The 15,382-nt window shown below is 38.4% G+C and overlaps 1 pseudogene across 1 annotated transcript in view; it reads right to left on the bottom strand.

Moving 5' to 3' along the window:
* The window catches only part of LOC147008513 (kelch-like protein 10), a 42,702-nt pseudogene extending 27,595 nt beyond the window's left edge, over window positions 1-15,107 (bottom strand). Inside the window, exons 1-2 of the transcript XR_015053304.1 lie at window positions 15,023-15,107; window positions 9,103-9,270 (exon numbers count right to left, since the gene is read on the bottom strand). The product of XR_015053304.1 is annotated as a kelch-like protein 10 (transcript). The remainder of the gene's footprint in view (window positions 1-9,102; window positions 9,271-15,022) is intronic.
* Window positions 15,108-15,382: the final 275 nt, after the last annotated feature.

Raw genomic sequence — 15,382 nt, 5'->3', positions numbered from 1 at the left:
CTCATTCAATCTCTCATTAAACATAACACTCCTCATTCCATCTCTCATTAAACATAACACTCCTCATTCCATCTCTCATTAAACATAACACTCCTCATTCCATCTCTCATTAAACATAACACTCCTCATTCCATCTCTCATTAAACATAACACTCCTCATTCCATCTCTCATTAAACATAACACTCCTCATTCCATCTCTCATTAAACATAACACTCCTCATTCCATCTCTCATTAAACATAACACTCCTCATTCCATCTCTCATTAAACATAACACTCCTCATTCCATCTCTCATTAAACATAACACTCCTCATTCCTTCTCTCATTAAACATAACACTCCTCATTCCATCTGTCATTAAACATAACACTCCTCATTCCATCTGTCATTAAACATAACACTCCTCATTCCATCTGTCATTAAACATAACACTCCTCATTCCATCTGTCATTAAACATAACACTCCTCATTCCATCTGTCATTAAACATAACACTCCTCATTCCTTCTCTCATTAAACATAACACTCCTCATTCCATCTCTCATTAAACATAACACTCCTCATTCCATCTCTCATTAAACATAACACTCCTCATTCCATCTCTCATTAAACATAACACTCCTCATTCCATCTCTCATTAAACATAACACTCCTCATTCCATCTCTCATTAAACATAACACTCCTCATTCCATCTCTCATTAAACATAACACTCCTCATTCCATCTCTCATTAAACATAACACTCCTCATTCCATCTCTCATTAAACATAACACTCCTCATTCCATCTCTCATTAAACATAACACTCCTCATTCCATCTCTCATTAAACATAACACTCCTCATTCCATCTGTCATTAAACATAACACTCCTCATTCCTTCTCTCATTAAACATAACACTCCTCATTCCATCTCTCATTAAACATAACACTCCTCATTCAATCTCTCATTAAACATCACACTCCTCATTCAATCTCTCATTAAACATAACACTCCTCATTCCATCACTCATTAAACATAACACTCTTCATTCCTTCTCTCATTAAACATAACACTCCTCATTCAATCTCTCATTAAACATAACACTCCTCATTCCATCTCTCATTAAACATAACACTCCTCATTCCATCTGTCATTAAACATAACACTCCTCATTCCATCTCTCATTAAACATAACACTCCTCATTCAATCTCTCATTAAACATAACACTCCTCATTCAATCTCTCATTAAACATAACACTCCTCATTCCTTCTCTCATTAAACATAACACTCCTCATTCCATCTCTCATTAAACATAACACTCCTCATTCCATCTCTCATTAAACATAACACTCCTCATTCCATCTCTCATTAAACATAACACTCCTCATTCAATCTCTCATTAAACATAACACTCCTCATTCCATCTCTCATTAAACTTAACACTCCTCATTCCATCTGTCATTAAACAACACTCCTCATTCCATCTGTCATTAAACATAACACTCCTCATTCCTTCTCTCATTAAACATAACACTCCTCATTCCATCTGTCATTAAACATAACACTCCTCATTCCATCTATCATTAAACATAACACTCCTCATTCAATCTCTCATTAAACATAACACTCCTCATTCAATCTCTCATTAAACATAACACTCCTCATTCCTTCTCTCATTAAACATAACACTCCTCATTCCATCTTTCATTAAACATAACACTCCTCATTCCATCTCTCATTAAACATAACACTCCTCATTCCATCTCTCATTAAACATAACACTCCTCATTCCATCTCTCATTCAACATAACACTCCTCATTCAATCTCTCATTAAACATAACACTCCTCATTCAATCTCTCATTAAACATAACACTCCTCATTCCATCTCTCATTCAACATAACACTCCTCATTCCTTCTCTCATTAAACATAACACTCCTCATTCCATCTCTCATTAAACATAACACTCCTCATTCCATCTCTCATTAAACATAACACTCCTCATTCCTTCTCTCATTAAACATAACACTCCTCATTCCTTCTCTCATTAAACATAACACTCCTCATTCCATCTCTCATTAAACATAACACTCCTCATTCAATCTCTCATTAAACATAACACTCCTCATTCCATCTCTCATTAAACATAACACTCCTCATTCAATCTCTCATTAAACATAACACTCCTCATTCCATCTCTCATTAAACATAACACTCCTCATTCAATCTCTCATTAAACATAACACTCCTCATTCCATCTCTCATTAAACATAACACTCCTCATTCCTTCTCTCATTAAACATAACACTCCTCATTCCATCTCTCATTAAACTTATCACTCCTCATTCCTTCTCTCATTAAACATAACACTCCTCATTCCATCTGTCATTAAACATAACACTCCTCATTCAATCTCTCATTAAACATAACACTCCTCATTCCATCTCTCATTAAACATAACACTCCTCATTCCATCTCTCATTAAACATAACACTCCTCATTCAATCTCTCATTAAACATAACACTCCTCATTCAATCTCTCATTAAACATAACACTCCTCATTCCATCTCTCATTAAACTTAACACTCCTCATTCCTTCTCTCATTAAACATAACACTCCTCATTCCTTCTCTCATTAAACATAACACTCCTCATTCAATCTCTCATTAAACATAACACTCCTCATTCAATCTCTCATTAAACATAACACTCCTCATTCCATCTCTCATTAAACATCACACTCCTCATTCAATCTCTCATTAAACATAACACTCCTCATTCAATCTCTCATTAAACATAACACTCCTCATTCCATCTCTCATTAAACATAACACTCCTCATTCAATCTCTCATTAAACATAACACTCCTCATTCCATCTCTCATTAAACATAACACTCCTCATTCCATCTTTCATTAAACATAACACTCCTCATTCATTCTCTCATTAAACATAACACTCCTCATTCCATCTCTCATTAAACATAACACTCCTCATTCCTTCTCTCATTAAACATAACACTCCTCATTCCTTCTCTCATTAAACATAACAATCCTCATTCAATCTCTCATTAAACATAACACTCCTCATTCCATCTGTCATTAAACATAACACTCCTCATTCCTTCTCTCATTAAACATAACAATCCTCATTCCTTCTCTCATTAAACATAACACTCCTCATTCCTTCTCTCATTAAACATAACACTCCTCATTCCATCTCTCATTAAACATAACACTCCTCATTCCATCTGTCATTAAACATAACACTCCTCATTCCATCTCTCATTAAACATAACACTCCTCATTCCATCTCTCATTAAACATAACACTCCTCATTCCATCTGTCATTAAACATAACACTCCTCATTCCATCTCTCATTAAACATAACACTCCTCATTCCATCTGTCATTAAACATAACACTCCTCATTCCATCTATCATTAAACATAACACTCCTCATTCCATCTGTCATTAAACATAACACTCCTCATTCCATCTATCATTAAACATAACACTCCTCATTCAATCTCTCATTAAACATAACACTCCTCATTCAATCTCTCATTAAACATAACACTCCTCATTCCTTCTCTCATTAAACATAACACTCCTCATTCCATCTTTCATTAAACATAACACTTCTCATTCAATCTCTCATTAAACATAACACTCCTCATTCCTTCTCTCATTAAACATAACACTCCTCATTCCTTCTCTCATTAAACATAACACTCCTCATTCCATCTGTCATTAAACATAACACTCCTCATTCCATCTGTCATTAAACATAACACTCCTCATTCCATCTGTCATTAAACATAACACTCCTCATTCCTTCTCTCATTAAACATAACACTCCTCATTCCTTCTCTCATTAAACATAACAATCCTCATTCAATCTCTCATTAAACATAACACTCCTCATTCCATCTCTCATTAAACATAACACTCCTCATTCAATCTCTCATTAAACATAACACTCCTCATTCAATCTCTCATTAAACATAACACTCCTCATTCCTTCTCTCATTAAACATAACAATCCTCATTCAATCTCTCATTAAACATAACACTCCTCATTCCATCTCTCATTAAACATAACACTCCTCATTCCATCTCTCATTAAACATAACACTCCTCATTCCATCTCTCATTCAACATAACACTCCTCATTCAATCTCTCATTAAACATAACACTCCTCATTCAATCTCTCATTAAACATAACACTCCTCATTCCATCTCTCATTCAACATAACACTCCTCATTCCTTCTCTCATTAAACATAACACTCCTCATTCCATCTCTCATTAAACATAACACTCCTCATTCCATCTCTCATTAAACATAACACTCCTCATTCCTTCTCTCATTAAACATAACACTCCTCATTCCTTCTCTCATTAAACATAACACTCCTCATTCCATCTCTCATTAAACATAACACTCCTCATTCAATCTCTCATTAAACATAACACTCCTCATTCCTTCTCTCATTAAACATAACACTCCTCATTCCATCTCTCATTAAACATAACACTCCTCATTCCATCTCTCATTAAACATAACACTCCTCATTCCTTCTCTCATTAAACATAACACTCCTCATTCAATCTCTCATTAAACATAACACTCCTCATTCCTTCTCTCATTAAACATAACACTCCTCATTCCATCTCTCATTAAACATAACACTCCTCATTCAATCTCTCATTAAACATGACACTCCTCATTCCTTCTCTCATTAAACATAACACTCCTCATTCAATCTCTCATTAAACATAACACTCCTCATTCCATCTCTCATTAAACATAACACTCCTCATTCCTTCTCTCATTTAACATAACACTCCTCATTCCTTTTCGCATTAAACATAACACTCCTCATTCCATCTCTCATTAAACATAACACTCCTCATTCCATCTCTCATTAAACATAACACTCCTCATTCCATCTCTCATTAAACATAACACTCCTCATTCCATCTGTCATTAAACATAACACTCCTCATTCCATCTGTCATTAAACATAACACTCCTCATTCAATCTCTCATTAAACATAACACTCCTCATTCCATCTCTCATTAAACATAACACTCCTCATTCCTTCTCTCATTAAACATAACACTCCTCATTCCATCTCTCATTAAACTTATCACTCCTCATTCCTTCTCTCATTAAACATAACACTCCTCATTCCATCTGTCATTAAACATAACACTCCTCATTCAATCTCTCATTAAACATAACACTCCTCATTCCATCTCTCATTAAACATAACACTCCTCATTCCATCTCTCATTAAACATAACACTCCTCATTCAATCTCTCATTAAACATAACACTCCTCATTCAATCTCTCATTAAACATAACACTCCTCATTCCATCTCTCATTAAACTTAACACTCCTCATTCCTTCTCTCATTAAACATAACACTCCTCATTCCTTCTCTCATTAAACATAACACTCCTCATTCAATCTCTCATTAAACATAACACTCCTCATTCAATCTCTCATTAAACATAACACTCCTCATTCCATCTCTCATTAAACATCACACTCCTCATTCAATCTCTCATTAAACATAACACTCCTCATTCAATCTCTCATTAAACATAACACTCCTCATTCCATCTCTCATTAAACATAACACTCCTCATTCAATCTCTCATTAAACATAACACTCCTCATTCCATCTCTCATTAAACATAACACTCCTCATTCCATCTTTCATTAAACATAACACTCCTCATTCATTCTCTCATTAAACATAACACTCCTCATTCCATCTCTCATTAAACATAACACTCCTCATTCCTTCTCTCATTAAACATAACACTCCTCATTCCTTCTCTCATTAAACATAACAATCCTCATTCAATCTCTCATTAAACATAACACTCCTCATTCCATCTGTCATTAAACATAACACTCCTCATTCCTTCTCTCATTAAACATAACAATCCTCATTCCTTCTCTCATTAAACATAACACTCCTCATTCCTTCTCTCATTAAACATAACACTCCTCATTCCATCTCTCATTAAACATAACACTCCTCATTCCATCTGTCATTAAACATAACACTCCTCATTCCATCTCTCATTAAACATAACACTCCTCATTCCATCTCTCATTAAACATAACACTCCTCATTCCATCTGTCATTAAACATAACACTCCTCATTCCATCTCTCATTAAACATAACACTCCTCATTCCATCTGTCATTAAACATAACACTCCTCATTCCATCTCTCATTAAACATAACAATCCTCATTCCTTCTCTCATTAAACATAACACTCCTCATTCCTTCTCTCATTAAACATAACACTCCTCATTCCATCTCTCATTAAACATAACACTCCTCATTCCATCTCTCATTAAACATAACAATCCTCATTCCTTCTCTCATTAAACATAACACTCATTCCATCTCTCATTAAACATAACACTCCTCATTCCTTCTCTCATTAAACATAACACTCCTCATTCCTTCTCTCATTAAACATAACACTCCTCATTCCACCTCCCTCAAATATGATTAATAGTAAATACAATTTTAAAAGTTCATTTTAAACTCACCCTGCACATGAACAAGCCTCAGATACAGTATGTCCTTCCCTGGTGTTCAGAAGCACTCAAACCAGATATGATGTCTTCCTCAGGGAAGTCTACCTGGTACATCTCTCTCCCACATAAATAATAGCTGGCTCAAGCTTTGCGTATTTCCATATCACAAATATGTCCTTTCTCGAAGAGTTGTTCAGCGTTACTTGGTAATGACACACAGCATCGTCTTTCCAATTGTAGTTGTCCATGAAATAAATCACCAAACCTGACATGCTAACAGGAGGCACTCCCACAATGTTGAAAGTCCACTCACTGGGAGCGATCCATCAGTGGTTTGGGTAGCACACACCCGTGTACTCGGGCCTTGCACCTGCACACATCTTCGGGAGTTTGCAAGATGGGCAGTTGCCCCTTTGGCAAGCTGTGAAAGTTCTCCAACTCTTTCGTTGAACAGAGACACATCCCTTTTTCTCAGGTACTTTCCAATTGTTTTCCGCTGATATGAGAAGATTTGTGAGCCATTTTAGGTCAGAATCCTTTTCTCCTTCACACGATATACGTTAGGGAGCCCTGAACACCGCCGCTTTGGTGTTTCTGCACATGTTCCCCCAGCACTCTTGGATGGCACAGCACTCTTTTGTCATTTTGAAAGTCCCGTATTGGTGAAGGTCATGGTTCTACTTTCTGGGACAATCACATGTCAGCTTTTTGGACTTTATATGTAGTGAGTATTATAGCAAGAAACGATCTACACGTGATATACACAACAAACAATCAATCTTCCCACCCCAAAAGCACACATTTGTTGATTTACTTTGGTAGAACCACATTTCGTCAGGTCAGGTCAGGCATGGGAGCATGCACCGGGGCAGCGCGTCGCTGCATCCACTTTACGCCGGTACTCCAGGGACCTCCGTCTGGCCATCCCCCAGGAAGATGCTGCACCCATCCCCATCTCCTTGAGATGCCAATCAACCTGCTGTAACCACAAGGTACGTGGTCGGCCCATTGCCCTTCTGCACTCACAAGGCTCCCTCGCTGAGAGAATCTGGTGAGCAGGATCAGCGTCAGGAAATTGAGCCACATGTCCACACAGCCACAGCTGACTCTCACAGATGATGCAGGTAACAAATCATATTTGAGTCTCACTCAGCAACCGCTCGTTGGACACAAAGTCTGACCAGCGATAGCCAAGGATTCTCTGAAGAGACCTGGTACCAAACGAATTAAGTCGCCGTCCCAGATCCCTGGTCAGAGTCCAAGTCTCACATTGGTAGAGCAAGACTGTAAGAACCAAGAACCACCCGAAGACTCGGACTTTCATCCTCATGCACAGGTATTGGTAGTGCCATACCCCATCAGCTGCCCTCTCATCCTTGAGCTTGCCAACATCCAGCCAAGGCTGGGATGGTACCATTCTCGCAGATTTAAGTTGCAACTTCAGAGTTACTGCAACAAGCCTTTGGTCGGTTTTGAGGAACTGAGCACTACGGTTGACCCTGCAGTTCTGGATAATCCTCCAGCGACAATCAATGAGCACTAGGCCAATCTCATTTACCACACCACAAGCATTGGAATACCAGGTCCAGAGATTAGCTTGTGGGTGCTGAAACCATGAACGAGCCACCCTTAGTCCATGACTTCTTGCAAAGTCAAGGAACTTAGTGCTATTCTGGTTCACAGTTCCAGATCCATGGGGACCAACACATGGTTCATATCCATCCCTATCATTTCCAGTGGATTCATTGAAATCCCCAAGATTCGAAGTGTATCTTGCCTGGGGCAATAATCAACCACAGGCTCGAGCATGGCATGGAATGCCTTCCTTCACGGTGAGATCACTCGCCTCAGTAGGAGCATATACAGAGACCAGGGAAATGCCACCCAAGGAGTGACGAATCCTTAGTCTCATGATACGCTCGTTGACCGGTGTTACCTCAATTTTCATTGGTGTCAGTTCATTGGACACAGCTACAGCAACTCCTTGGGTATGGTAACCATCAGAGCGACCAGACCAATTGCATGTGTAACTATCCGCCAGTATCTCACTGCAATCCGGTCTCTGAACCTCAGAGAGTACCGCAATACCCATGTCCAAACGCTTCAGCTCAGATGATTACAGAGACAGGTGATCATCCTCTCTTTGGGATAGGATATTCCAGGAACTCAACCAAAGGGACCGCCTCAGGTTTACCAAAGGAGACTGCCATCTGGTGGACGAACCACAGCACAACTCCACCACACACCACCACAATGTGACCCGGGAAGGTTCGCACTGCAGTCGTCTGTGTCATTTTCCATCCCTTGCTTCAATTTCGTCAGGGATGGAAAATGGCAATGTTTCTTAAATATTGTTTTGTGTAATGATTAAACGTTTTGAAAAGGAAAATAAGAGGGCTTCCTTTTTTTTGAGTCATTCATTGAACATCAAATGACGTGAGCATTTTTCTATCCCTCTCCTCCCTGCCCTCTGTCCCCACAAATTCATTGGCTTCATGAAATTATGTCATATTTAATTACTACAACAGTTAAGTTCAACATACCTGAAATATTTGCTGAAACAGCATAAAATGTTTTTGTGAACATTGACATGCTCTCCGTTCACAATCAGTGCAGCATCACAGAGCTCTCCTTTCATGCGCAACTCATTAAAAATGACAGTTGTTGTGGAGCCTGGGCAGAATTCATTATCTTCAGATGAGTCGATCATTCTGTAACAAACAAATTCAGAGTTAGAACTCCACGACATCAAGCCATAAAACTTAGTGCAAAGTGAAAATATAAGAACAACAAACAATTCTTCCAAAATTCCTCCTAAAATTAAAAGTCATCAAGAAATCCGCAGCCGAACATCGAAGATGGAAAATTAAATAAATGCAACTGTGGTGTTAATAACTTTAAGTTGTTGCAATAGTCCTATTTGGAGAACTTAATAGACTCATTGAAATCCAGTGCCTTTTGAAAGTCTACTCCCCCTTGCAAAACTTTTACCTTTTGTTGCCTTATAGCCTGGAATGAAATTGCATGAAATCAGACTTTTTCCACCTTTTTTACACATCGTAACCCACTACTTGGAAGTGAAAAACAAATTCTACAAATTTCATATAATTAAATAAAAATACAAAACGAGAATATCTTGGTTGGATAAGTGTCCACCCCCCTGAGTTAATACTTGGAAGAAGAACCTTTTAACAGTCATTACAGCTGTGAGTCTGTTGGGCTCGTCCGGCTCGATCTCTACCAACTTTGCACACCTTGATTTGGTAATATTTGCCAATTCTTCTGTATAAAACTGTTCAAACTCAGTTAAGTTGCATGGGGAACATTGATGGACAGCAATCTTCAAGTCATGCCACAGATTTTTAATTGGTTTTAGGTAGGGGCTCTGACTGGGCCAGTCAAGGACATTTATCGTTTTTATTCCTCAGCCACTCCAGTGTAGCTTTGGCTGGGTGCTTCGGGTCGTTGTCATGCTGAAAGGTGAAATTTCATCCAATTTTAGCTCTCTTGCAGAGGGCAGAAGGTTTTCCTCTCGGATTTTTCTGTATTTTGCTTCATCCATTTTCCCTTTGTATTCTGCCAAGTGTCCCAGTCCCTGCTGATGAGAAACATCCCCATAAAATGTTGCTGCCACCATCATGCTTCACCGTCAGGATGGTGTTCTTTTGGTGATGTACTGTGGTGGGTATGCACCAAACGAAATGTTTTGCATTTAGGCCAAAAAGTTCCACGTTTGCTTCGTCAGACCAAAAAACTTTTCCCACATGGCTTCAGAATCTCAGGAGTGGTGTACATCTGTCAAATGGGACTTAAGGTGGGGTTTTTTGGGAATGGCTTCCTTCTTGCCACCCTACCATGCAGGCTAGACTTGTGGAGTGCTTGGGATATTGTTGTCACTTGTACACAGTGACCAATCTTTGCCGTAAAGGCCTGCAGCTCTTTTAAAGTTGCCATTGGCCTCTTGGTGGCCTTTCTGATTAGTCTTCTCCTTGGTTTTTCATCCAATTTGGAGGGACGGCATGATCGAGGCAGGGTCTTGGTGGTACCATATGCCTTTCACTTCTTAATGATTGTCTTGACTATGCTGCAAGGGATATTCAAAGCTTTTGAAATATTTTTACACCCATCCCTTGATCTGTACCTTTCCACAACTTTATTCGGGAGGTCTTTTGAAAGCCCCTTTGTGCTCATGGTTATATATATATATATATATATATATATATATATATATATATATATATATATATATATATATATATATATATATATATATATATATATATATATATATATATATATATACATATATATATATACATACATACATATATGAAGACCACAAGGCGAAAACCAGAGATGTCAGGATAAGTCAATTTTGAAGAAACTGAAAAACAAAGTTTCAAGACTTTGGTGGACTGTTTAATAACTGTCATATAGATTTATTTTCCAGTAAAAGGAAGAGTGATCATTGGCCGATCAAATTAAGCATGTAGCATTTGCCAAGCTTCTGTGTTATTTAATTTAAGAGCAAAGAATGAATCAATGTTGCAAACTGACATCACTGGTTATTCCCTTGTTTAATAATTGCCATGCAATTTTAACCCAGGATGTGTAGCAAATTCATGCTTGATGGTTATTAGCATACATTACATGACTTTGGTGATCACAGATTATTTTTTTCAACATTAAACGGTCATTGTTTTTTTGTTTGATTGGTGTTCAACGCCATACTCAAGGGTATTTCGCTTATATGACGACGGATTCTCCATTTCTTACTCCGTACTACTTAATATGATGGAAAACCGGGAGGAAACCAAGGATAAACCACCCCCGCGATAGCTGAAGTCACCTCATGTGACTCCCTCATTTACCTAAGCAGGTTGATTGGGCGGTGGGTACATCGAATGAGGATGGGTACTCAGACGCGCTAACTATTAAGCCATGGCGTGGGTCTCATAAAAGTCACAATAAAGGTTTGACCAGGCTTGAACCATGATATGCACCAACTACGGAACCCATGATATAACCAAATAGGCCATTGTAGTGCTCAGAGTTTATGCTGTGATAGTTTTACAACCTTTCTATATATATATATATATATATATATATATATATATATATATATATATGATTGTAAATATATATATATATATATATATATATATATATATATATGATTGTAAATATATATATATATATATATATATATATATATATATATATATAGAAATGTGATTGTAAATATACATATATATATATATATATATATATAGAAATGTGATTGTAAATATACATATATATATATATATATATATATATATATATATATATATATATATATATATATATATATATATATATATATATATATATATATATATATATATATATATATATATATATATATATATATATATATATATATATATATATATATATATATATATATACAGTGTATGTATATCCATATATATATATATATATATATATACATATAAATATACATATATATATATATATATATATATATATGTATATCCATATTTATTTATATATATATATATATATATATCCATATTTATTTATATTATTATATATATACATATACATATATATATATATATATATCCATATATATATATATATATATACATATATATATATATATATATATATATATATATATATATATATATATATATATATATATATATATATATATATATAGATATATTGTTGCGAATTCGCGCCCGCCGGCGTGCGAGCGGCCACGTAACTCGAATCGCGGCACGTCGCCCACCGGACGGACAATTCTGTCGTGACCCTCTCGGACTAACGCCGGGAACTAGTCACGGGTGGGCCTTTCAGCCTCACCACGATCGTGCCAATCGGCCCCCCGCGTGGGATAGCGTTGTTCGCCAAATTCGACCTACCTAAGTACCCACACGGAGGGTAGACCCGGCGATCGCACCTCGCCGCAGATCGACTCCGGACACGGGCCACTTAAGCGACCCGTTCCGTACTATCGGGATAACCGAGCGGTGTTAACGTCGGCGTCGATGGTTCCGATTAATTATCGGGCATACTAAGCCCACCACCAACCCTTTACGTGAAGCAAGATGGAGATTCAATTAAAGAAAAGACGAAGCGAAACGGGAAAAACAGTTCAACATAAGGCACATTTATTCCGTGGCACACGGAAAGCACACATATACAATTACAACAATTATGCACCAAAAGCAAATGTAACAAAAGAAACACAACAATGCAGATCTACTACCGACTACGCGAGCACACGGCAACACTTACACAGTTTTACTTTACAGACGGCGCCGACAACACATATACTCAAAAGCAAAAGAAAAGGGCCACCCTCAACGACAAGGGGACAGACGGGCCTGTGGGCCACGAGACCGGGTGGAGCCTACCCGTCTTGTGATGAGCCGCAAATGTGGCGGCGGTGCCCCGACTCGCGCTCCTTCGCGGGTTTCGTTGGCACTGCTTGGAGTGGGGTGGGAACAAGGCCCCCTTTTCGCACTATCTCAGCGCGGGGGGAAAAAGGGCGGAATTATTGATGCTCTGGGGAAAGAGGACAGCTGGCTTGCTTGGGTCCCGCGACGAGCGACTTCACTGCGACCTCGACCGCGCTCCCGGCTTCCCCTCTCTGCAGCTCCCCGACAGACTCCGAACCCCGACAGACTCCGACCTCCGACAGACTGACTCTCCTCCAGAACCGACTTGACTGCTGCTGCCACACTCTGCCGCTGCCACACTTCTCCAACTCGCCTTGACTCTTCTCCAACTCCCTTGACCGAAAAACTCTCCCGCTGCCACACTTCTCCAACTCGCCTGAGCCCAAAATTGACTAAATTCGCCCCGCGCTCGGCGCTTTATAGTGGTGTAGGAGAACCCATATGCAAATTTCTAGATCAGAACGAGCTCGGGGGTGGAGCCCCGCTCGCCCATTGGACAGAGAAAAAGGGGCGTGAATCTCCCCTGATCCTCGAATTTGCATATATCGATTCTACTCCGGCACGCCTGGAGGCGGGGCCAAATCGCCCCGCGCTTGCTGATTGGACGGATCAGAAGTGGACGTGTATCATTCCTGATCCGACTTCTCCTCGGAAAGGTCGCTTTTTGCACCCGCGGCTCGGCGCCGCCTTGGGATTTTTATCCTCACCAGGTGAACAAACGTTTAATATTTCACAAAATACATCCTGGGATGCTTAATATCCAAGAGTCTCCAATGTTGCCACCTGGCAGACTCATCCTCAGGCGCTTAACGTTCATCTGAAGGACAATGCACATTGTGTGATTCATCACCCTGCCTGCGAAGCACCAATCCGGCTGTCTATGTTGTCCGAGTCGAGAACGAACACCGTTGTACACACAAGGCTTGGGGAACATGTGTGTGAAGTTTCCCCTTGATCTGTCTTGCTTTTGTGGAGAAGAGGGTTTTGAAAGGTTTTTGTGTAAATCGAATATGGCTGCCAAACCATGTGACTTGCAATACTCATCACTGCGCATCTCCTCTCAATTGTTCCCTCTTGATGCTAACCCTAACTCTAACCCTAACAGCACATTATAAATATTATTTCCGTTGACCAATTTATCCCAAGATGACCCTCAAACATTTTCATACTAATTGGATATAGCGTTATACATGTGCAATTATGATGTCATAACGAAGTCGCCTGTGACATCATAAAGAAAAACATTCTTATTCCCCATGAGGAGTACTTGCGATGTGCCAAGTTTCAATTTTTTCCATTGAGCAGTTTTGGAGATACAGAGGTTCAATGTTTCTCCTCTTTTCCAACATGGCTGTCAAACCACGTGACCTAAGACATCATAAGTACCATTCCAACATTCCACATGAGTAGTCACTCCGAATGTAAAAATTTCGTCTTTATCCGACAAGCGGTTCCAGAAAAAAGGGAATACCAAAATGCAGACATGTACGCACGTACGCACAGACAAACCGATGGGACTGATCGCTGGAGCCCACTTATCGCTTCGCGAGCACGGACTAATTATAATTTTACATTCATCAAATAGTCATGAAGGGTGCATGATCAACAATAACATTGAGGCATTACATCGAGGAACGGCATGGTATATATATATATATATATATATATATATATATATATATATATATATATATATATATATATATATATATATATATATATATATATATATATATATATACATATACAGTATACATGCGTTTTACCAAGGACTTACTGATCACAACCTCCTCTGTCGATTTTAAAACTATAAATTCCCACAAGTTTCATCAGGATCTACATTCGATTTTCCCAAAATGAGGTTATCATACAGAACAAACTATCATATTTACAAAGAGAAAACAGTCGTTCTGATTTCACATCCGAGTTTGTAACCCATGGACACATTTTATATTGTGCAATATTCGATACCAAGAATGTTTGGAAATACTTTGTTCTGTAGAAACGAAGGTTTTTGATGAAATATCTTGAAGAACTCGGGAGCTGCAACTTTCGCTGCTCGTCGTGTGAAGATATCCTGCCTTCTGCCACCTGCACAATCGGTGTATTATGACATCACAAATGCCTCTATGTGTCATAATCAAGGAAATGCTTGTTGTCCCAATATGAGTTCTTTGAATTCTCGATCGTGCATTTATTAAAAGTTTTATTACGATCGAAATACCATTGTTTTTTCGGTTTAATTTAACAGGTGTTTTTGATGAAAATTTGTTCGCCGCATATTTTTTAAACGACGATTGACACTGTGATTACTTTGTTCGTTTGTTAATACCTGTGCCACCGAAGGTGG

Source organism: Eptatretus burgeri, chromosome 18 (assembly GCF_056783735.1).
Source record: "Eptatretus burgeri isolate ZD-2024b chromosome 18, Ebu_testis_v1, whole genome shotgun sequence".
Taxonomy (NCBI): Eukaryota; Metazoa; Chordata; class Myxini; order Myxiniformes; family Myxinidae; genus Eptatretus; species Eptatretus burgeri.
This window is presented reverse-complemented; position numbering and strand designations above follow the sequence as displayed.